This window comes from Camelus bactrianus, chromosome 22 (assembly GCF_048773025.1).
Source record: "Camelus bactrianus isolate YW-2024 breed Bactrian camel chromosome 22, ASM4877302v1, whole genome shotgun sequence".
In the NCBI taxonomy this organism is placed as follows: Eukaryota; Metazoa; Chordata; class Mammalia; order Artiodactyla; family Camelidae; genus Camelus; species Camelus bactrianus.
The window spans coordinates 23,242,626-23,265,947 of NC_133560.1; the positions used below are offsets into that span (position 1 = coordinate 23,242,626).

Consider the following 23,322-nt stretch of genomic DNA (forward strand, 5'->3'; position numbering starts at 1 on the left):
TTGGGGCTTGGTTGGTCTAGGATGCCTCAGCTGGGCTAATAGGTCTCTCCTCCATGTCCCTCATCCTCCAGCCGGCTAGCCCCAGCTTTGGATATGTGACAGAAGCAAGGTTTTCCAGACAGCAAGCAGAAACGGGCAGCATCTCTTAATACCCAGATTCAGAACTGCCTTAGTACTTCTGCTGCATTTGATTGGCCAAAGCAAGCCACAAGGCCAGCCAAGATTCAAGGGGATGTGGAAATAGGCTCCTCCTCCCAATGGGAGGAGCTACCCAATGAGGAAGCAAAGAACAAGGGTAGTAGGGGCGTAGAACTGGGTCCGTTTTGCAGTTAATCCACACCACCCCTCTTTCTTCTCTGGGAGTTTTTGATAATCACTCCCTGTCCCTCCCTGGTCATTCCAAGTCAGTCTACAGTCCTTGCCCCCAGGCTTGGCCCCTGTAGAAGTTCTTCCTGCCCAGGTTTAATCTCTAAGGTCCTGAAGGATCTGTAGCTTGTGTTGTTCAAAACCCATGCTCCTGACAAGGCTTCCCTTCCTCCTCCACTTTGGGGTATGACCGGAACTGGGATTTTTTTACTGACATAATTGGCTCTCCTAATAGTGAACTGAGAGTCGGTGTCAGCTACGGCAGGGCAGAAGTTAGTCCATAGGGTGCCCTGCAGCATGGCTTGAGCTCGCTCAGTGCCCTTTTGTGCAGTGTCCAACCTGCACAACCATACCAGCCAGCCCTGATTAGGGGATTGGAGAGGAAAGGGGGAGAGAAAAAGAAGGAGAAAGGAATTCCACTGGGAACCAGGGCACTTTTTAACTTTAGCCCTCTGATGAAATGAAGGGCCTTCCTCAAACTGATGAGGGACCCTGGGGAGCTGCAACCCAGCAACCTAAGAGGGAAACCCACCCAGACAGACAGCCTGGCTTCTGTGGACCAAGGATGGACCAGGCCCTGTTGCGGAGGGGAGGGGGACCAAGAGAAGGGCGAGTAGAGTAGGAAGGTCCCAGCTGAACCGACCCAGTCAGTTTCCCCATCCCTACCCCCATCCTTTATCCCGGGGAAATAAAGTGCAGCTGGGTTCTTGGTTGCCATGGCGACTGCCACAAAGAATTTGGGGGGGAACACCCTGGGGGCATGAAGAAGCAATTTGCTCTCAGCTTTGGGAAGCAGGGGGTTGGGGGGAGAACGCTAATGAGCATCTCCTGAGGAGGAAAAAGCAGAGAGAGAGCGCGAGCCCGACCAGGGTAGGGTCCAGGAGTCTGGAGCCTTCCGTAGCTCCCACCAGCCATCCGAAGGGAGAGGGGTCCAGGGCATCTCCGGCTCTGATGTGGAGGTTTCTAAATCTAAGCCCTCAATTCTGAGGCCCACCAGGGCAGCTGCGTGCTCCCCACCCTAAGCCTTCTACACCCCTCGTTGGCGGGAGAGGGGCTGGGCCTCCATATGGATTCCTTTTTTTTTTTTTTTTTTTCCAGTTTTATTTCCAATTCCTTGGGACAGGGCACTGGCTGGGAGACAGCACAGGAGGCCTGACATCCATCAGATTTTCCCAAACCCAGGCAGTGGCCCAAGCTCACTCCCCAGCCCCTCCCCTCCCATTAAGGCTGCGATGGAAAGGTCCAGACATCCTCAGGTGTGGGGAGGAGAGCGAATTTAACCCCCCCAGAGGGAAACTGCAGCCTAGTTCCCCTCCTTCTAGTTTCCCTAAACCTCCAAGAAAGCAGAGTGTGGTGGCAGCTGCGGGTTTTTTTTTTTTTTTTAATCTGTTAATAAAACGCAAGTGAATCAAATCCGCTCCGAGGGAAAGGGGCGGGGGGTGCGGCGAGGCATGGGCCATGGTGTTTGCAGAAGTTGGAAATTTAATAAGAAGGAAAAATAAAAATAGCCACTGTGCTGGAGAGACAGAGAGAGGGCTGGAAAAGGTAGGCGGGTGTGGGACTCCAGGTAGGTGGAGACACGTGCAGAGGGGAGATGGGGTGAGGGGCTGGGGAAGATGAGGGCCCCCAGAGTCTGGAGGGGCCTGGGCTGCATAGCTAGGGGGAAACAGGAAGGGAGAGTTTGGGGCACCACCCAGAGTGGCCCAGTTTTCTGGCAGATTTTCCACAGGGGTTATTGGGGCATGGAGATTGGGGAATGGCCATCTGAAAGCCTAGGTCAGGGGGTACAACTCCTGATTTCTTATAGTCCCTACCTCCTGACTGCTCAGGTGATGCACCACATAGGCAGGGTTGCCATGAACAGCTGTGTAGGTTGTTCACTGCACAAGGGTACAAGTCCTGGGATAGACTATGGATCATGGACCAGTGAGAAATGAAAGACTAGTGCCAAGGGGCATGATGCCATCAAATCTCCCCCAAAGCCAAAAGTCTTGCATTTATATCAGAGGTCCATGATCCACAGTCTATGCCAGGACCAGGACAATAGTCGCAACAGCATCTCCCTGTGCCTCAGTTTCTGCACTCGAAAAATGGGGATAACATTTTTTATTAAATGAGTGAATAGGGTGGCAGATAAGACAAGAAGTCTTATCTAATTTGCTCTTGTGACTTAATCCTCACAGGGAACCCCAATGACATCAAAAATGTTATCTCCATTTTTCAAGTGCAGAAACTGAGGCACAGAGAGATGAACTGTCTTGGCCAAGATGACAAGAGGCAGGATTGATTTGGATTTGATCTGGGTTTGAACTCAGGAAGCCTGTGTGCAGATTCATGTGGGTGAGGTCTATGAGCCTCTTCCAAGGCCAGACCTCGATGGGGGTCCCCAGGCCTCCATTCCTGCCTTGGAGCTGCCTCTTTTCCGGGGGCTCAGGGAGGGGCCGAGCTCAGCGGAGGGTCCCCCGCTCAAGGGAGTCAGCGTTGGAGGGTGATTGATGGCTTAATATCTCACACTGCGACCCGGGCCCCTTCTCGCCCATGCCGTGGCAGGAGGGCCCCCAGTGAGAGGCAGAGACGGGATAATTCAGTTACCGAAAAGAGAACGAAAATTTCAGAGAGAAAGAGAGGCACAGATCAGGAAGCTGGGCTGGGCTCACATGAAAGGAGGAGGCAGGTCCCAATCCTGTTGGGGGCTGGGGTCTCCCAGCTCCTCTCCAGCCTCCATCTGACTTCCTGTCTTGAAACGGAGAGCTCAGATGCATTGAGTAAGGGGCCTCAGGGCAGGATCACAGACTCAGAGAAGGCAGCATATGGCCTCCACCTGAAAAGGCTTGATGGAGGCTGGGGAGACACGGGAGGGAGGCGCATGCTGGCGAAGCTGGAAGCTGGAGGCGGCTGGGGGTTCAGAAAGAAGCCTGAGGTCACCCTTGGCTTGATTCCTTTCTCTCTCTCTCTGTCCACTCTCATCCAAACCTTGGACTTCACTTCTTCCCACCTCCATGGCCAACACACCTGTATCTCAGGTTCTGGAGGTTAGAAGTTTGGTTCGGGTCTCAGTGGGCTAAGATCTAGGTGACAGCGACTTGGAGGCTCTAGGGAAGGTTCTGTTAACTGCTCATTCGGGTATTGGCACGATTCAGCTCCTTGCAGTTGTAGAAGTGAGGTCTCCCTTTTCTAGCTGGCTGTCCGAGCCAGCACTCATTGGCTGGTGGCCCCTCCCTCCATCGTCAAAGCCAACAAAGGGGAGTCCTTCTAACAGGGCGTCTCTCTCATTCCCTTTCTGCCTCCCTCTTCCACATTTAAGGGCTTGTGTGGTTAGATTGGACCCACACCATAATGAGGATAACTCTGTGTGAAGATCCTTAACTTAATTACATCCTCAAAGTCCCTTTTGCCAGGTGAGGTAACATATTCACAGGTCCCAGGGATTAGGACATCTTTGAGGGGGCATTATTCTGTCTACCAAGCTCCTCACTCAGAGCAAAATCCCAGGTCCTGACTGAAGCCATGAGGCCCTGTACACTCTGCCCTCATCACCTCTCTCCCCTTATCTCCCTCCACTTTCTCCCTCTTAATCCCTCTTTCCTGCCACATGGGCCTCCTTGTTCTCCAAACTTGCCAGGCACATTCCTGCCTCAGGGCCTTTGCACAGGCTGTTTTCTCTGCCTGTATCTTCCTGTCCCAGATATCCACATGCCTCCACCCTCGCCCCCTCCAGGTGTCCCCTCACATGTCCTCTCCCCAGGGAAGCCTTCCCTGACACACACAACCCCCCTCGCCCCAATTTATAACCACCACAGATTCCCATCACTGCTCTATTTTTCTCCATTGCACTCACCACCCAGGGATATGCTGAGGATGTTTACTTGTTATTTGTCTTGGCACCTGTCTGGCTCCCTCATTCCAGTATCAGCTCCATCTGGGAAGTTCCCTGCAGACTCCTCAACGCCCTCTACCCCCACTCCAGCCCCTGACACACAGCAGGTGCTTAATGAGAGTTCGTTGAGTGAATGAGGGTTGGCAGGCAGGGCCCCAGCTCAGAGAGGGACTCAGGGGCCCCGTGGAAGGCAGGAAGACAGGTCAAGAGGGGTCAGTATGAGGGAGGGCAGAGCAAAAATGAGCCCTTGAAAAATCCTAGAGGTCAAGAGAACTCTGTAATGAACATGAACCAGCACGGATCAGTCCTACTCGCGTTGTGAGATCCATCGCAACCCTAGTTTGGCTTACTTCTGCCCCTGTAATGTGCTTAGGTTGGGGGAGGTGGGGCGGAGCACCTCCCCCGCCTGCCACCACCAAATAAACTCCACCTCTCGGCTTCCCCCGCTCATCTCAGGTAACAGATGCTCCTGGGGTTGCCTTAGGTCACATGGCAGCTTGGGCACGATTCAGAATGTTCAGACCCAAGCCCAGAGCGATGGAGTTTAGACTTAAATACTCTCCCCCATCCCCAGGGCCAGGTTCTGGGTCCCCAGAGTGGTGCTGGCTTCATCCTCACCTCTGCCCTTCCTCATCTTTCCCGTCACACTGTTAAAGAAAACCAGAGCCTGATGCACAAAGTGGTGAAGATACATTTTATTTTTTAAAACAACTCTCGCAGGAGAGGAAAAGAGACCTCGGTATAGAGGTGGGCTCAGTTCAGAGCACAGCCTGGGCGTGTGGGGATTGGCAGCCAAGGAGCAGGGTCGGGGGCAGTGGCTGGAAAATTACTAAGAGGAAACGTCAGAGGTAGCAGGGCTTCTGGCTCCAGTGACTTCGTTGGATTCTTGCGAAAGCTAGATTCTGCAAGGAAGGACCCTGGTCCTTTCTCAAAGCCTAGCTGAAAAGATCGCTCAGAGGAGCCCGAGTGAAGTTAGGTCAAGGAGACAATCTTTGTCAAGACCCAGGATCTGAGCTCAGGGAGGGGAGGGGAGTGGTGGTCCCCCAAAGGATATGCCCACGCCCTACCCTACCCTCATCCCCAGAACCTCCGACTATGAACTTATTTGGGGAAAAGGTCTTTGCAAATGTGATTAAGTTAATAATCTTGAGATCCTCCTGGATTATCTGGGCAGGCTTAAATTCTGTGACAAGCCTCCTTAGAAGAGACAGAAGAGAAGAAAGCAGACACAGAGGGAGACAGAGGCAGAGATTGGAGCGATCCAGTCACAACCAAGGAACGCCCGAGTCACTAGAAGCTGGAAGAGGCAAGGAAAGATTCTTCCCTAGAGTCTTCAGAGGGAGCACGTGCTGGCCAGACACCTTGACTTCACATTCTGGCCTCCAAAACTGTGAGAGAATACGTTCTTGTTGTTCATGGTCCTGGTTTCCTGGGGTCAGATGGTTCCTGTGAACTGCTTCTGCTGTCAAATGACACTGCCTTTCAGGGCCTAGCAGGTGTTCAGAGTGGAGCCTTTCTCTTGTATATACTTTGAAGGAACCCTCTGACCTGGCCCCTGGCACTCCCTTGAGACCTGCTTTCTGCTCAGTGTGACTCTCTCCCTCATGGAAACCAGTCATATACTGGAAACTGGAGTCCCAACACCTCCTCCAGGGAGCCCTCCTGGATGCACCCCATATTTGGATCCACCAGAGCAGTCACTTTTCTCCAGCCCTTCACAGGTCATGAAGTCCCCAAAGTCCAGGGGACCCGCAGTAGATTCTCCAGGCCATCCTGCTAGACGTCCTTCCTACCCTGGCTTGAGGTGAGGGAGGCACCCGGGCCTGTCCCCTTTCTCTTGAGGGGGAGAGCATGAGACTTATAGCACAGTCCCCTCTGAAGAAATCCTCTCCAAACCTGCCTTCCCCAAACCTTTCAGACCCTGGTCAAGGCAAAAGGCACGAAACCCACTGGGATCCATCAATGTTAGAAATCTTCTCTGTGGTCTGGCACCTGCCACTGTTGGCTGTGTCTACTTATTTCAGGACTCAGTGAAAACGTCCATCTTAGTAGCATCCTGTTACTCTAGTAATATCCAACTTTGAGGATCACAGTTGTTGCCCCCTAAATATTCTCAGTTCTCCACCTTCTGAGCACATGATGGGTGGCACTTCCTGGTTGCCTTGTGATTGGCTGGAGCCATGTGATGAGTTCTGACCAATCGGCTGCAAGCACAAGTGATGATGTCACTGGCCAGGCTGGAGCATTTAATTGCGGGTGCAAGACCCTTCGCTCTCTTTCTCCGCCACAATGACTAGGAACATTCCAGAGAGTTGCTGCCTCATCAGCCTGAGTCCTGCCAGAAGGGTGACCCAAAAAGAGACCCCAGGTGACCCCAAATGGTCATGTAGCATGAACAAGAAAGAAACTATTAAGTCACTAAGATGTTGGGGTTGTTTGTTATTGTAGCATAACCTAGCATCTCACTTAGTATATTTGAATTCCATGGTTGCTGTAACAAGTCACCGCAGACTTAATGGCTTAATACTCACTGGGCTGAAACCAAGGTGTTAGCAGGACCCTGCTCCTTTGAGGGGCTGTAGGGCGAAGCTGTTTTCTGGCCTTTAACAGCTTCTAGAGCCGTGTCCTTTTCATTCCTTGGTTCACGGAGACTTCTTCTATCCTCAAAGCCCGCTGAAGAGCATCGTCAGCTCTCTCTCTGTCTGCTTCATTGTCACATGATCTTCTCTTCTGTTTTTGTAGTCTCATCTCCCTCTGCTTCCCTCTTATAAGGACACTTGTGATTGCATTTGGGGCCCACCCAGCTAATCCAGCATAATCTCCCCATTCCAAGAGGCTTAACTGAGTTCCATCCGCAAAGCTTCTTTGGCCATAGCAGGTCACATTCCTAGGTCCCAGAGATCAGGAACCAGTATCTTTGGGTGGCTATCATTCAGCCTACAACAGTGGGTTCCCTAGAAGCCAGGATTCAGGTGAAAATTGTTTATTTGGGAAGTGACTCCGGGAAGGAGAGTGAGGAAATGGGGAAACCAAGAATGGGTATGTTACTGAGATTACTGCCATGGACAACTGAGGCTCAATCCTACTGGAGAATTCTGGGAAAGAGTGTGGAACTGTGCAGTAAAGGATTAACCTCAACCAAAGACAAGCCTTGGTGGGGAGGATATAGCTTAGTGGAAGAGTGCGTGCTTAGCACGCACAAGGTCCTGGGTTCAATCACCAGTCCCTTCAAAAAATAAATAAATAAGTAAACCTAATTATTTCCCCAACACCCCCCCCATCCACCAAAAAGACAAGTCTGGCCTTTGCCCTTAGCTCCCAGTAGGTGACCTCTAAGCCCTAGGAATGTCTTGCCTGATAAGAGTATCTTTGTTTATCTGGGGGCCTTGGTGATGCCAGATAGTTGATGCTAACACTGTGATTTATGTTCAGAGGCTTAAGCCGCACTGGATAGTAACAGTGTTATCTATGGTGGGGGCCTTGGACCACCCAGTATCAGCTTGACCTCTGGAGGGGCTGGAGACTGAGATCAGCCATATAGATGGTCAACCATGTTTATGTGACCAAGACCCACTAAAAACTCTGGGCACTGATGTTGGAGTGAGCTTCCTAGGTTGGCAGTATACCATGGGTGCTGTCCCACATCACGCTGGGAGAAGTTAGCACTGTATGCTTGACTCCACTGGGAGGGAACAATGGAATGTTTGCTTCTAGTTTCAGGAGCAAAATTAACAGAACATGCACCTGTTGCCTTGGCTGATTTTAATCTGTTCTTTCCCTGTAATAAACCATAACCATGAGTACGAGAGCTCTCAGTGAGAATGATCAAAACTGAAGGAAGTCTTGGGAACCCCAAACTTGCTGTTGGTAGAAGTGAGGTTTGGGGGACCCCAATATTTGCAACTGGTAGAAGTGAGAGTGGTCTTGGGGACTCTTAAACTTTGCAACAATGCACCTCAGAGTTGTTCCACCCGAGATGTGATAGAGCTGGGGTATTTATGCTCCAACTCTCATCTGTCATTGGCTGAGAATTCTCCCAAGGGCATTAACTCCCACGTGACTTCTCGTGAGAAAAAGCCCTCAGACAGAGAGTGGCAGGCGCTGGCAGTGCTGGCACAGCAATGTCAGGGGGACATGAGCAGGACACCCGCGGTGTTTGTTCATCCAGCCTGTCCTGACTAATACTTTGATATTTATTGAGAATTTTGTAAGTGTTAGGCACTGTTCAAGCCCTTTATTTCCTTAGGGTCCTCAAGATACCCCATGGTCTATTAATAAGCCTATCCTTCTGATAAAGAAACTGAAGCACAGGGAGGTTAAGCCACTTAAATAAGGTACATCAATCAGCTTGAGCTACCATAACAAAATACCATAGACTGGGTGAGTTAAACAACAGAAATTTATTTCTCATAGTTCTGGGGACTAGAAGTCCAAGATAAAGTTGTCAGCTTCTTTGGGTTTTGGTAAGGGCTCTCTTTCTGGCTTGTAGATGACTACCTTCTTGCTGTGTCCTCACAAGTTGTAGAGAGAGAGCATTCTCCTGTCTCTTCTTAAAAGGACACTAATCCTGTTGGATCAGGGCTCCACCCTTATGACCTCATTTAACCATAATTATCTCCATAAAGACCTGGACTCCAAATACAGTCACATTGGTGATTGGGGCTTTAACATATGAATTTGGGGTTAACACATTCAGTCGATAGCCCAGGATCACAGAGCTGTTTAGTGCTAGAGTAGAGATTCAAACCCAAGCTACTACCCACTGCTCCTTACAGCCAATGGAGCTGCAGAAAGCCTGCAGAGGGGAAGGGAGAGTGGATGAGGGAGGGAAGGTGGGGATCATGGGAGTGGCCTGATCTATTCCCAGGAAGACTGAGACTGGGGAAACCTGAACTTCAACCTGCTTGGGACCAAGATCACCCCAAAATTTTGCAGCTTGAGTGGTTGCTTTAAACTCTAAATTGGACCCAGTCACTCTCTTGCTCAGAACCCACCATTGGCTTCTTATCACTCTTAGAAAAAAATGGGCCCCTCCCCACAGCCTATAAGACCCTGTTGCCTCCCTGCCCTCATCTCTTACCACTGTCCTTTTCCCTGACCTCACTCCAGCCCCCTTGATGTTTCCCAAACATGCCAAATGAGTTTCAGCCTCAGGGCCTTTGCATATGCTTTCCCTCCCAACAGGAAAAATCTACCCCCTGGAATTTGCAGGGCTTGCTCTCTCTCTTCATTCAAGTTTCTGCTTGGGGCACAGAACATTTCCAAATTTTCCTTTTTCTTTTTGGTAAGCAATTATTTTTCATTATGATAAAATACACATAATGTAAAATTTTAGCACATTAAGTACATTCACAATGTCGTGCAACCATCACTACTGTCTAGCTCCAGAACTTGTCATTCTCAATGGAAACCCCACATTCATTAAGTAGTGACTTCCCATCCACCTCTCCATTTTCTTTGTCTTTTGTATTAATAGGACAACTCCATTTTTAAGAGGGACCACACAGCCATCCAGGAAAAAGACTACATTTCCCAGCATTCCTTGAAACTGTGGCCATGTGACTGCATTCTGGCCAATGGCATGTGAGCAGCAGTGATGTGTGCATCTTCTGGGCAATGCCCTTGAGGGGGAAGGAACAGAGACTTCACCTGACCTTTCCCCTCCAGCTGGCTGGAAGGTGAATGTGAGGAATCATCTTGGCCCACGTTAGAGATGGAAGATCAGAAGACAGAGCCTTAGTCCCCCCCCCCCCCCCCCAACAATGTAGCTAACCATTCCAGCCCTGGACCATTTACATCTGGATTACTAACTGAGTGCTAAATGAAGTTCTCTCTTTTGGGTGGGGAGGTAAATAGGTTTTACTTATTTTTTTTAGATGGAGGTACTGGGGATTGAACCCAGGACCTTGTGTATGCTAAGCACAAGCTCTACCACTGAGCTATATCCTCCCTGAAGTTATCTCTTTTTGAGCCACTGTAATGTTGGGTTTCTGTTCCAGCAGCCAAAATAATATTGGAACTAACACAAATTTGGTAACAGAACCTAAAATACATGGCATTTCCTTACTAAGTGGGCAGCTGGGGAGGACTTGGCTATGACAGGCTGGGAAGCTGACGGCTCTTGTTATGCAGGGATAAAACCTTTAGGAAGCCTGCTGATATAGACTGAATGTGTGAGTTCCCCCAAATTCAGATGATGAAACCAAATCCCCAATGTGACGGTATTAGGAGGTGGGACTTTTGGGAGGTGATGAAGTCATGAGGGTGGAGCCCTTGTGAATGGGATTAGTGCCCTTTTGAAAAAGACCCCAGAGAGCTCCTGGCCTCTTCCACCGTATAAAGATACAGGAAGAAGACAGCCATCTACGAAGCAGGCTCTCACCAGACACCAAATCTGCCAGCGCCTTGATCTTGGACTTCCAGCCTCCAGAACTGGGAGAAATAAATGTCTGTTGTTTATAAGCCACCCAGTCTGTGGTATTCTCAGCCCCAACAGACTGAGACACCTGCCATCTGTGATATCCTTGAAGACAGCCTGCAGCTCTAGGGAGAGGGGTTGGCTTTGTGGAAAACAGGTCATGCACCAGCTCTGGCTATTATGTGAGTCAGAAATAACCTTGGGTGTCCTTTAAGCTACAGCAATGTTTCCTTCACTCTCTATATCCATTCAGCTCCTGAGTTCAGAAGGCAAGAGTCTGGAAGGCAAGTTCAGACAGTGATCAAGACTGCATTTTCCAACAGCAAACGTTTGGACAGTGAGGGAACCGGCAGTGGTGGAGGGGGGCTTGATGTTACAGCAGCCTAACATTTACCTGAGCTAATACCCACAAAAGAAAACTGCTTCCTTCATTGACTATGGTAGGGGCTTCAATGAGGGAACACATGTAAAGCACCCAGCACGTGCCAGGCACATAGTAGGTGCTCAATAAATGTTCACTGTTACCCACCAACCACCACCACCGCCTCTGGTTAGGAAAGGAGATGTTCCTTCCCAAACTGCCTGGGGAAAAGCCTTTGGTATCTCTTTTGTTTCCAGACAAGATGCCTTGTCCCCAGATTGGCTTCCTCTGCAGCCACAGCTCCCATCTGGCGGACCCTCTCCCTACAGCTCACTCTCTCTTTCTGGTTCTGGTTATGGTGTTTCCTCCCTGTGCCCCTTCTTGCCTGGTTCCTTTCAACTTGCCCTTGTCCCTTCCTTGAACTCCCCGCTACTAATGCAGTGAGCATACGGCTAGCATCCAGCTGCCCTGACCAGGGCCAGTTTCTCACCAAACTTTTTATGAACCTCCCCTGACTACTAAGTGGTTAAAAATATCCACTCCGCCCAGGCAATTTTGCTAAGCTGGTGTCAGGGGGAGAAAGGGAGACGCGGGAGAGCTCACAAATGAAGCAAATTGCTGAAAATCGGATTTTTACTGTCTTATCTAGGAGCCACATGAGAGGAGAGGAGATTGCAATTTCTGCCGGAACTTTCTCACATCCCCATGTCTGGGGCAAGAAAGCGGTGGAGAGCAGGGGAGGGGTGAGTGAGAGAAGACGGGAAGAGAGAACAGACGGAAAGACGGGGGAGGGAGCAGGGGCGGGGGGGTGGAGAAAAAAATGAACAGGAGGAAAGGAAAATTAGGGGCAGCACTGAGAAAGGCATTGGTGGGGGGGTCCCCGGGAGGCTTGGGTGCTACAACCCCAGGCAGGGGCTGTACCTCTTTCAAAGCCCCTTCGCCCATGGCATCCAATTTTAATTGCCCAGCTCGCTCATGCAATAGTAGGAAGCACTCACCCATTTGACTGATGAGAAAAGGCTTAGAGGAAGGAAGACTTTGCTCCAGATCATAAAGCTAACTTATTAGTCACGGGAATGACCAAATAAGAGTCTAGAACAGCCGAGCGGTGGGGGAGATTTTTCTGTAAAGGATCTGAGAGTAAATATTTTCAGCTTTGCGGGCTATAGGATCTCTGTTGCAAGGCTCAACTCTGCCATTGTAGACTGACAGCAGCCATAGACTACCCGGGAAGGAATGGGCGTGTCTGTGTGCTAATAAAGCTTTATTTACAAAACCAAGAGGCCCACTGGATTTGGCCTGGGGGCCTTAGTTTGCAAACCTCTGGTCCAGAGCTGTACTGCCCAGTATGGTAGCCACAAGCCACATGTGGCTATTTATCCTTAAATTCATTTGAATGAAACAAAGTTAAACATCCAGTCCCTCAGTTGTACTAGCCAGGTATCAAGAGCTCAGTGGCTGCACGTGGCCATACATGGTGGCTACTCAGTTGGACAGCCCAGAAATGGACCATCTTCATCATCACAGAAAGTTCTATTGCACAAGGCTGCTCTGGAGCTTTTGTCTCTAGATCATGTGTTTAAGGAGTTAAAGAAATGATATTTGGGTCTGTGGAAAAGACTTTACACTTCCATTTATTCAGTCAACAAACAGTTGTCCACGCTGTCTGGATGCCAGATCCTGCTGTTGGTACTGGGGACACAGAGGAGTCTGAGAAAGGGTTATTCCTGGTTCATTTATTGCTTTATTGTCTCTCTGAGTTGTCCCTCTACCCATATAGCTGTATGGCTCCCTCCAATGCTTCATTCAGGTTTCTGCTCCCTTTCCACCTCCTCCAGGAAGCCTTCCCTAACCACATTAGCTAAAGAGATAGCTCTTCCTCATGCTCTTTATCCTGCCTGATTTCTCTTCACAGCTCTCCCTGATGCTATATGTCCACTTATTTGCTTATTTGTTCTCACCTCCTCCACCAAAATTGAAAGTCCATTAGGGCAGGGGTTTAATTCTGCTTTCCTTTCACAGGAGAGGTAGTTGTGACCCCCTGCTTTGGAACAGAGTGCCTGAGTTTGCATACTGCCCTCCCCTCTTACAGGCTGTGAGATGTTTAACAAGATGCTTGGGCTCTTGTCTGTCTCTGTTTCTTCACTTGTAAAATGGAGCTAATAATAGTGCGTTGAATGGTGGCCCCAAAAAGATATGTCCATGTCCTAATTCCTGGACCCTATGAATGTGACCGTATTTGGAAAAAGAATCTTTGTGGATGTGATTAAGTTAAGGATTTCGAGATGAGGTCATCTTGGATTGCCTGGGCCAGCTCCAAATCCAATGACAATTATTCTCATAAAAGAAGAGAAAGGGAGACAGGTAATAACATGATCTAACCCAGAAGTGACACGTGTTAGTTCTGTTCAAAATTCATTGGCCAGAAACCATGTAACCACTTAATTACAAGGGGGCCAGGAAATGTGATTCTTCCCAGAATGAGGAGGACTGGAAATATGTGGAGAATAGCAGTCATGACTTAACCACTGGTGGAGAGCCACAAACCCAATGTTTAGTGACTGGGTAGATAATGACCCTCTAAAGTAGACTGTAAAGGTAGGGATGGGGGAATGCTAAGACTTTCCTGTGCATTGGTCTGATGGCTGCTAAAGGCAGTGGACAGGTGACCCTAGACAAGAGCCAGGAACTGAGAGATGAGAGCAGGTGAAAGTCCACATGGCCAGGCTGGAGATCTTCCTTTCAGTAGCCTGATATTCCATTCCTCCCCAGAATCCCATAGTATTGGGTAGGCTCAGGCTAGGAAGACAGAAGCCACCCTAGGTATTTCTACAGGAAGGGATTTAATGCAGGGAAATCAGAGCCTGCAAACTCACTAGGAGGTCTGAGGGACGTCCCACCAGCAACCAAGAAGGCAGAGCATACAGGAACCATGAAGAATTCCTGTTGGCTATCTCAACTCCCAGTTCTCAACATCAAAGTGGGCAATTTGAAGGATGGTGCCCAGAAAGTGTCAGCCAAACTTTACAACCGTCATTTGCCAAGGCCTGATTCTCTGCTTTCCATGGACCAGAACAATGATGGCTTCTGTTTCTCTTCTGCCTGATAAATCTTGCATGAATGCCTCTTAATTGTAGATTCCACCCTATAGCCCTGCTGACAAGAGTTTTGGACATGTAGTTCCTAGAGGTGCAGACTTGCTAGCAGATACTTCAGCACACCCAAAAGGGTGAAACGTGGAGATGGTAGCCAGAAGGACTCAGGGCAAGGAGAGGTTGGAAGTGATCTTGAGCCATGGTGGGACTTGGACCCCGCTCCAGATGTCCCAAATAGCCCCCTTATTCCATGAGGTTATCCCTTCCCAGATGTCTCTTAGATTGGGGCCTTCCCTACAAGGCAACAGACGTTAGGTGACAATGTTGAGCCCTGCTGATGAAGGGGATCTTTTAAAGTAAAGGATGGAGCAGTATTCAACAGTCAAAAGAAATGAGCTACAAGAAGACATGGAGGAACCTTAAATGCATGAGTGAAAGAAGCCAGTCCAAGAAGGCTATAGACCGTGATTTCAACTATAGGACATTCTGGAAAAGGCAAAACTATAGAGGCAGTCAAAAGAACCACTGTTGCCAGGAGTGCATAGGGGAGGAGATGGGAAGGAGGGATGAACAGGTGGAGCACAGGGGATTTTCAGGGCAGTGAAACTATTTCGTATGATGCTGTAATGATGATCCATGAAATCTTGCAGGTGTCAAAACCCATGAAACGTGCAACACCACATGAACTCTCCTGTCAACTGTGGATTTCAGTTAGTAATATGGATCAGTGTTGGTCCATCAATTGTAACAAATGTATCACACTAATGCAAGATGTTAATAATAGGAGAAATTGGGGAGGTAGGGAAATTGCGCTATCTGTACTCTGTTCTGTAAACATAAAACTGCTCTAAAAAATAAAATCTACTGATTAAAAAAAAAAGTAACTAGTGGCTGCTTGGGGCTGGATCCTGCTCCAATGTGCAGGTATTCTCTGATGAATAGAATGAGCTGATTGCTTGAGCTGCCATGGGTGTACCAGGCATTGAGCTTCCAGGCCCTACGGCTGGCAGCCATGAACTTCTCATTTTGGGCAAACTTGGGGACTAGCCTGGCCTGCTTCCCTTATCAACGTCGAGGATCTGTCTCCAATACCTGAATGCCCTTGGCAAGAACTACCTTGGTCTCTCCTAGATTAGTAAGCAAACTGGACCTTGGTTTCACCATCTATAAATGGGGATATAATATGTAGTAGTCAGGACAGCTTAGGTTATGCTACATAACAAATAAGCCCAGCTCGCTGAGCTAGAAAAGGCTGTGTTTCCAGGTTCCAGACATGCTGCTTGTCAGTAATCAAGAAAATGGAACTTTTTAAAAATTGAAGTATAATTGATTTATGATGTTGTGTTAGTTTTTGGTGTACAGCATAGTGATTTAGTTATTGTTACAAGCTATTGAATATAGTTCCCTGTGCTGTACAGTAGGACCTTGTTGTTCTATTTTGTATCTAGTAATTTGTATCTGCAAATCCCAAACTCCTAATTTATCCCTCCTCCCCTTTCCCCTTTGGTAACCATAAATTTGTTTTCTGTGACAGTGAGTCTGTTTCTGCTTTGTCAATAAGTTTATTTGTGTCATTTTTTTAGACTCCACAGGTAAGTGGTATCATATGATATTTGTCTTTCTCTGTCTGACTTACTTCACTTAGTATGATAATCTCTAGGTTCATTCATGTTGCTGCAAATGACATTCATTCTTATTTACGGCTAAGTAATATTCCAGGGTGTGTGTGTGTGTGTGTGTGTGTGTGTGTGTGTGTATCACATCTTCTTTACCCAATCATCTGTCAGTGGACATTTAGGTTGCTTCCATGTCTTGGCTGTTGTAAATAGTGCTGCTGTGAACATGGGGGTGTGTGTATCTTTTCACACTGGAGTTTTCTCTGGATGTATGCCCAGGAGTGGGATTGCTGGATCTCATGGTAAGTCTATTTTTAGTTTTTAAAGGAATCTCCAGACCATTTTCCATAGGGGCTGCACCAAATTACTTTCCCACCTACAGTGAAGGAGGGTTCCCTTTTCTCCACACCCTCTCCAGCATTTATCATTTGTGGACTTTTTAATGACCATTCTGGCTGGTGTGAGGAGACACCTCATTGTAGTTCCGATTTGCATTTCTCTGATAATTAGCAATATTGAGCATCTTTTCATGTGCCTATTGGCCATCTGTGTGTCTTCATTGGAGAAATGTCTGTTTAGGTCTTCTGCCCATTTTTTGATTGGGTTGTTTGGGTTTTTTTGTTGTTGAGTTGTATGAGCTGTTTGTATATTCTGGAAGTTAAGCCCTTGTTAGTCGCATCATTTGCAAACAGAAAATGGGACTTTCAAAAGACAGTCAGTTATATGGCAGGTCCAAGTTTACGGCAGGTCAGCGTGACAGGGCAGATATTTCTGAGTCTCCCACTGTAGAAGCAGCAAACCCAGAGCTGCTGAAACTTTTGTAAACATGGCCACCTGCCCCCTGCCTGGCGCCAGAGAAGACAACCGGATTGTTCCCAACCCAGGCTCTCCCAGCATCCACTCTCCCTGTCCCAGAGCAAGCCCTATTCTGTCCTTCTCTCCTCCCTGCCCCACATTTCTTCAGAGCTGGAGGTTAATAAACTCATCACTGAGGAGCAGGGAACACATCTGCAGAGGTTTTAATTACAGCAGAAAATTGGCCCAATTGGTATTTAACGTAGAGTAAGTGTCAAGTTAACTGGTCAGGGCAGGAGTTGCTGAGGTTTGCGTGGAGGCGTCCTGGGCCCTGCCTGGCTAGTCTTCCCTGGGAACCAGCGAGGGCAGGTAAGGGGCATGGTTTTGGCTCTCTGGAGACAGCAGGGGGACCTCAGAGACCCTGGAAGATGAAAGGAAGCAGCCTGGGGTGAAGAGGTGAAAAGACATTTCTGGAACCTCAGCTCAGGGCTCCGCTGTCTGGCCTGGGGGTTTTCCTCCCTTGTCATATTTGACCTCTGGCTCTTAGAGGCAGCAGTGGAGGAGGGGTTGGGACTTCTACAAGGAGGGTGTCAGAGGAGCTGGGAAATGGGGTGGAGGTCTGCAAGGACTTGAGGGACTGGTCTCTCAGAAGGTCAAGGCTGCAATGAATAAATCAAACTTTCTAAGTGAGGATTGCGGGAGGAGAAAGTTTCCTGGTCCCCTCATTCAGCCTGTTGTGTCTCCCCCAGAGGACATGATAGAGAAAAACCTTCCAGGAAAGCCAGTGCTCAAGGGAAAAAGAAATGAGGGGGGAGGGTATAACTGAAATGGTAGAGCTCATGCTCAGCTTGTGTGAGGTTCTGGGTTCAATCCCCAGTACCTCCCCTAAAAAAATAAATAAGTATACCTAATTACCTCCCCACAAAAAATTTTTAAAAAGAGAAAGAAATGAAAAGCCACAAACAAGAAGAGCCCCAGTCAGAGGAAACAGGATAGGAGAAACCCACCACACTCAGAATCCACTGCAGTTTATGAATTTTCCATACATTCCAGGCTCCCAGGTTGACTGTGTCTCACCCAGAGAAAGAGTTTAGAAATAAGAGCAGAGACTCTGGAATCAGACTGCCTAGATTCTAACTCTGACTCTGTCAGAGTCACTAGCTGGGTGCCTGAGGGCTGAGTACCTGTGTCTCAGTTTTCCCATCTGTAAAATGGGTGTGTAATTTCTACTGGTTAGTATGGACCAGGTTGGGCTGCAGAAACAAAGAAACCTAACATCTCAGTGGCTGAAAGTCACAAAGTTTAGTTCTCACTCATGCTTCACATCCCTTTGGGGTTACTGGGGGGAGGCTTTGCTCATCACAGTCACTAGTGAAGCATTCGCATCCTGGAATGTTCTGAATCATTGTTGGCTGTCACGCCAGAAGGAAGTAAGAGTTTGGAAATTTCGTGCACAATTAAATGCTCTAGTGTGGGAATGACAGGAAGTGATGGAGGCAGGATTCAAACCCAGGCTGCTCTGTCTTCAGAGATTTTCAAAATGTCACCCAGTGGCCTCTCTGAGGCTGCCTCTGTGCCCCCCATGTGCTCCCCACCTGTCCCACCCCCCTCCCACAAGCACACTTCCCCCTTGACCCAGCCCACGGGAGCAGGCAGCCCTGCAGAGCTCCCGGTTTTCCCATCACCCAGCCAGAGAGCTCTTCAAAGGTGGGAACAGAGGCCTCCCAGGAACCCAGGGAGCTCTTCACCCCCTGCCAAGAATGATCAACGTCACAAGGGCCCCCAAAGCACTGGCAACTCCAGTGAAAGTCCAGGTGTCCTCCATGGACGCAGCCTAATTCCCCCAGCAGAGTCCAGCCAGGCCCCAGGCCAGGCGGCTTCCTCCCGCAGCTTTGGCTTCTTGCCAGCTCCCAAATCCTCATCCAGCTCCAGTGGGGTTGGTGGGAGGCCACGGCCGGCCTGGCCAGGAGGGGCCAGGGACCTGGGTTCCATAGCCACAATGGCAGATTCCCAAATAGGGGAGAGAAATGGGCAGTGGGGTCCTGGAGCTCTGACAGGCAGTGGGGAAGGAGTGCCAGCCTGGCCCTCACCCCCAGGGGGATGTCCCCGTGTACCCACCACACACTGCCCCTCCTCTGTTACCGGGGGGCCCGAGAAATCCCACGGAGCGCTCCGCTTCCCAGCCCTCATTCCTGTGAGTTAAACCCTGCCTGGGACTCCCCGCCCAGAAAGGGCAGGAAAGGAGAGTTAAGGAGGATTTAGAGACCCGCCCGCCTGCTGAGAGATTAGATGAGATCAATATTCAGAGGGCTGCTCCAAGATCCCCTCAGAGGGGCTCCTTAAGACCCATGACCCTGAGAGGTAATTAACAGGCTTGCTGGGGTTGGGCCAGAGCCCCCCACCCCCCACCCCCGCCCTGTACCCAGCAGTCCCTCCAAAGCTGGGGCTGGAGTCCTGGCTCCCTCTTCCTCCTCCACACCAGCCCTGCAGGGTTAGAATCTGGGTTCTCTTCTGGCGACTCCCCCCGGAGTCTGGAGGGATCATTGAAATAGTCACTGTCATTTATTGAGTGCTTGCTGTGTGCCGCTAAGCTTTAGTTAGCTGCATAGCTCTCACCACAATTCTGGGAAGCAGGCTGCTCTCACCAGGTCTACTTCTCCGATGGAGAAACCCAGGCCCAGAAAAATAATGCCGCCTGTCTCAGGTCACATCATAAGTAAATGGGGAATCTGGATATAAAATAGATCAACAAGTTTCTTCTGTCTAGCACAGGGAACTATATTCAATATCTTGTAGTAACCTATCATGAAAAAGAATCTGATAACAAATCTATGTATATGTGTTACTGAAACATGATGCTGCACACCAGAAACTGACACATTTTAAACTGACTATACTACAATAAAATTTTTTTTTCTTTAAAGACGAATCTGGGATTCAAATCCAGGCCTTTGGGGTCCAAAGCTTGGGCCCTCACCCTTCAGGACTACAGTTTCTTCTGCTCTCTCCCCACCCCGTGACCTGCCCCAACTCCTAGACAAAGTAACACCCATAACACCACCATATTGTCCCCCATCATTTTTCTGGCACCTTTAACCATCTGGAACTCAACTGAGCATCCCAATGCAAGGAAAAAGCATCTATACACTGAGGCACATTCCACAAAGTCTATGCATCAGCTGTGAGCTCCAGGAAGATGGGGATCCCATTCATATTGTCTGGAGAAGCATTATGTCTGGCATGTATATCTTGGTCAATATATCATGGTCAATATATCTTTGTGTAGTTGAATTGGACTGATGGGTGTGGGCCTTACTTATGGCCTATTTACCCATAGTTTAGACACAATAATAACTACCATAGTAATTGTTTCTGTTAAATGGGTACAGGGAGCTACTCAAGGTGGATAAACCAACAGTGACAAAGGCAAGAGATGGGAAGAAACCCTGCCTGCACCACTTACTAACTGTACCTTGATTCCTCCAGCAATAAAATGGGTTACTATGAGGGTTACAGAAAATTATGTCTGTCAAGAGTTTAACATGGTGCCTGTGCTCAGATAACTTAAGCATTGACTTGAATTTGCGAGGGGGCCAATGGAAAAACTAGAAAAACAGATACAAGTTCTCAGAAAAGCATGGCAGCCTACAAACAACCTTGTGAGGTTTTAGGACTATTGGAATGAGATCAGAACTTGTTTCTGCCACATAAAGGAGGGCTGACATCCCATTAGCTACAGAAAGCCTGAATAGGTATTTGAAAAACTACTGTTGATATACATAATAAGAGCTGACAGGGTATTTGTACCTCCCAGCAATCCAATGAAGTGGGTACTATGATAACCCCATAAATAGATGCTGAAACTGAAGCTCACAGAGGTTAAGAAACTTGCCCGAGATCACATAGCATATAGTAGTCAGGCTGGGACTTAAGCCCAGTTCTGCCTGACCCAAAGTCCTGCCCTGAGAAAGACTAGAAGGATAAACACTTAAAAATCAACAGGGATTTCCTTAAGGCTGGAAATGTGGGCAAACTTTACTGTCTTTGGGTACATACTGAGTGTATTTCCTGCTCTGTATCCTCAGTGGAAAGCCACCAGCCCGTTTCACATCTGAGCTGAAAGCTTGGATAGTTCAAGGGTCCAGAATTTCTGGGATCCTGGAGAATGCTCTCATCTTTGAGGGAACTTGAGCCTCAGTTACCTAATCCATGAAATGGGTATGATAATGGCTCTCCTACAAAGCCATTGTGAAGGTTACATACATTATTACACATGAAAGTGATTGGCACAGGACCAGGAACATAAAAACAATAATAGATTTATCGAGTGACAGTTTCATGCTAGAAGTTGTTTTAAGCGCTTTTCATGTGTTAATCCATTTAAGTCCTCACAGTAATGCTATAAAGTAGAATTATTGTCTTGACTTCATAAAAGAGGAAAAAGAAAGGTTAGGGAATGAGCTGAATCCACACAGTGAGGCTGCTGGACCCTTGACCTTTCTTTCCTTCTGACTCCAAATGCAATGCCCTTTCTACCTACACCCACCATCTCCCTTAGGAAAAAAAAAAAAAAAAACAGATGAACAAACAGGACGTCAAAGTTGGGGAAAAAATGATATATCTTGAGGGGGTTTTCTAGGACCTACGAGGGCTGGTAAAACCCAGGGATCAGATGTACCCCTTCCCTCTCCATTTTTAACCACTGTCTGGGTTCCACTCAGACCCTTGTCTCCAAACTAGAGGAGTTTTGTGGCAAAACAGGTGGGGGAAGCATCTTCAAGATCAGAGGGAAGGGGTACTCCTCTCTTGGCTCCCATTACACTTAAAAAAAATCTTTATCTTCCAGATTTTATTGAGATATAATTGACATACAGCACTGTATACTCTTGGGGGCCGGTGATAATTAGCTTTTCTTTCTTTCTTCATTTTAATGGAGGAACTGGGGATTGAATCCAGGACCCTGTGCTTGTGAGGCATGCGCTCTACCACTGAGCTATACCCTCCCTGTCCCATTTCACTTTTAAGGGGGAAAAGCTCCCCATGCAAGGACAAGGAGGCTGAGCAGTGGGTTCCTGGGGCCTCACAGCCCCGCTACCATGGCAACCAGACTCACTAACAGTTTCTGGTACAGGAGTTGCCTGGACCCACAGCTTGGGCTGGGAGAGAATGAGGAAGTAGAAGAAAGGAGACCTCAAGAGCTTCCCTTTGCCCTCAGACTGGACCACCTAGGGCCATTGGAGACTAGAGGTTCAAGTCACCGCAGGGACATGGGGGTGGGGCACGCCCACCCTTGGACTTCCCTCCTGAATCTGAGGCAGCTGCTTAAATTTTCCAACTTTTGTCCACACTGGAAGACTGCTGTGAAATGTCTGAGGAGGGAAGTGTCAGGATTGACCCAGCATCTGAGTCACATACTGCTCTAGGGGATGTTTTCTTTTCTCTGTTTTTCCCTTTTATTATTTTTCCTTCGAATGAGGTATAATTTGCATATGGTAAAGGGCTCAGATTTTAAGTTTCAGCTCAATGAATTTTTGCATGTTATATACCTGTGTACCCACCACCCAGATCAAGAGAGGTCCATCCCACCAGAAAGTTCCCTCGTGTTCTCTCCTAGAAGTCAGTATTCCCCAATCTGACTCTGTCATCACAGATTAGTTTTGTCTGTCCTTGAATTTCATATAAATGGAACCATCCAGTGTGTCCTTTTCTGTGTCTGGTGTCTTTCATGTTACATTAAACCTGTGGGACTCATCCTTGCTGTTGCAAGTTTTATTAGCCTGTTCTTTTTCTTTGTTGTGTAGTATTCCACTGTAGGGATGAATCACAATTTGTTTACATACTCTGCTGTGGATGGAGATTTGAATTGTTTTCAGTGATTGGTTACTGTGATTAAAGCTGCTATGAACATTCTTGCATGTGACTTTTGGGGAACACAAATTCATGTTCTCTGTTGGGTAAATAAATACCCAGGATTGGAACTGCTGGGTCACGAGGCAGGTCTATGTGTAGTTTTACGAAATATTGCCAGTTTTCCAAAGTGGTTGTACCATTTTACGTTCCCACCAGCAGTACATACAAGTTCCAGTTGCTCTTGGCAACACCTGGTATCAGCATCCTTTCACTTTAGCCATTCTGGTGGGTGTGTCTGATAGTTTATTGTGGTTTTATTTGCATTTCTCTGATGACTGATGACACTGAGCTTTTTTTTTTTCATGTGCTTATTGGTCATTTTGATAACTGTCCAAGGCTTCTATCATTTTATAAATTTGGCTGTCTTTTTCTTATTGACTTGTAAGTGCTCTTTATATGTTCTGGATGTGACTCCTTTGTCAGATATACCTGTCAGATATATTGCAAACATTTTCCTTCTGAGGGAATATGTCCTACTGCAAATTATCTCCCCAGGTTTTGGACTGGGAATGGCCACAGAGCATGCAGCCAGATTATCCTTTTTAGGTTCCAACCTCACGAAGAAGCAAGGTGCCCTGGTTTATTGAATACCTGTGATATGCCAAGGACTTTACATCAGACATACCCTTACATAGTCACAACACTCAATTATTGAGTCCACTTACTCAACACATATTTGCAAATAGATACCAGATATTGTGGGACACACTGAGAACAAGAATCAGGGTCTAAAAAGAGACTGTCTTCCAGTGGGGAGTGGTGAGGCAGGCAGCAAACATGACACAAAAACAAGGCAATATCAGGGGGTGAGCGTATAGCTCAGCGGTAGAGCACATGCTTAGTATGCACAATGTTAAACTAAATAATAAATAAATAAACCTAAT

General features: G+C 48.0%; 1 long non-coding RNA gene and 1 other non-coding gene across 2 annotated transcripts in view; one reads left to right on the forward strand and one right to left on the reverse strand.

Annotated features, from left to right (window-relative positions):
* LOC105068299 (uncharacterized) overlaps positions 1-15,865 on the forward strand; it is a 29,461-nt gene extending 13,596 nt beyond the window's left edge. Inside the window, exon 3 of the long non-coding RNA XR_835223.3 lies at positions 9,720-15,865. This is a non-coding gene — a long non-coding RNA (uncharacterized LOC105068299). The remainder of the gene's footprint in view (positions 1-9,719) is intronic.
* Positions 15,866-21,459: 5,594 nt separating this feature from the next.
* On the reverse strand, positions 21,460-21,532 carry TRNAV-CAC (transfer RNA valine (anticodon CAC)). The gene has a single exon. It is a non-coding gene; the product is annotated as a tRNA-Val (tRNA).
* Between the last annotated feature and the right edge of the window lie 1,790 nt (positions 21,533-23,322).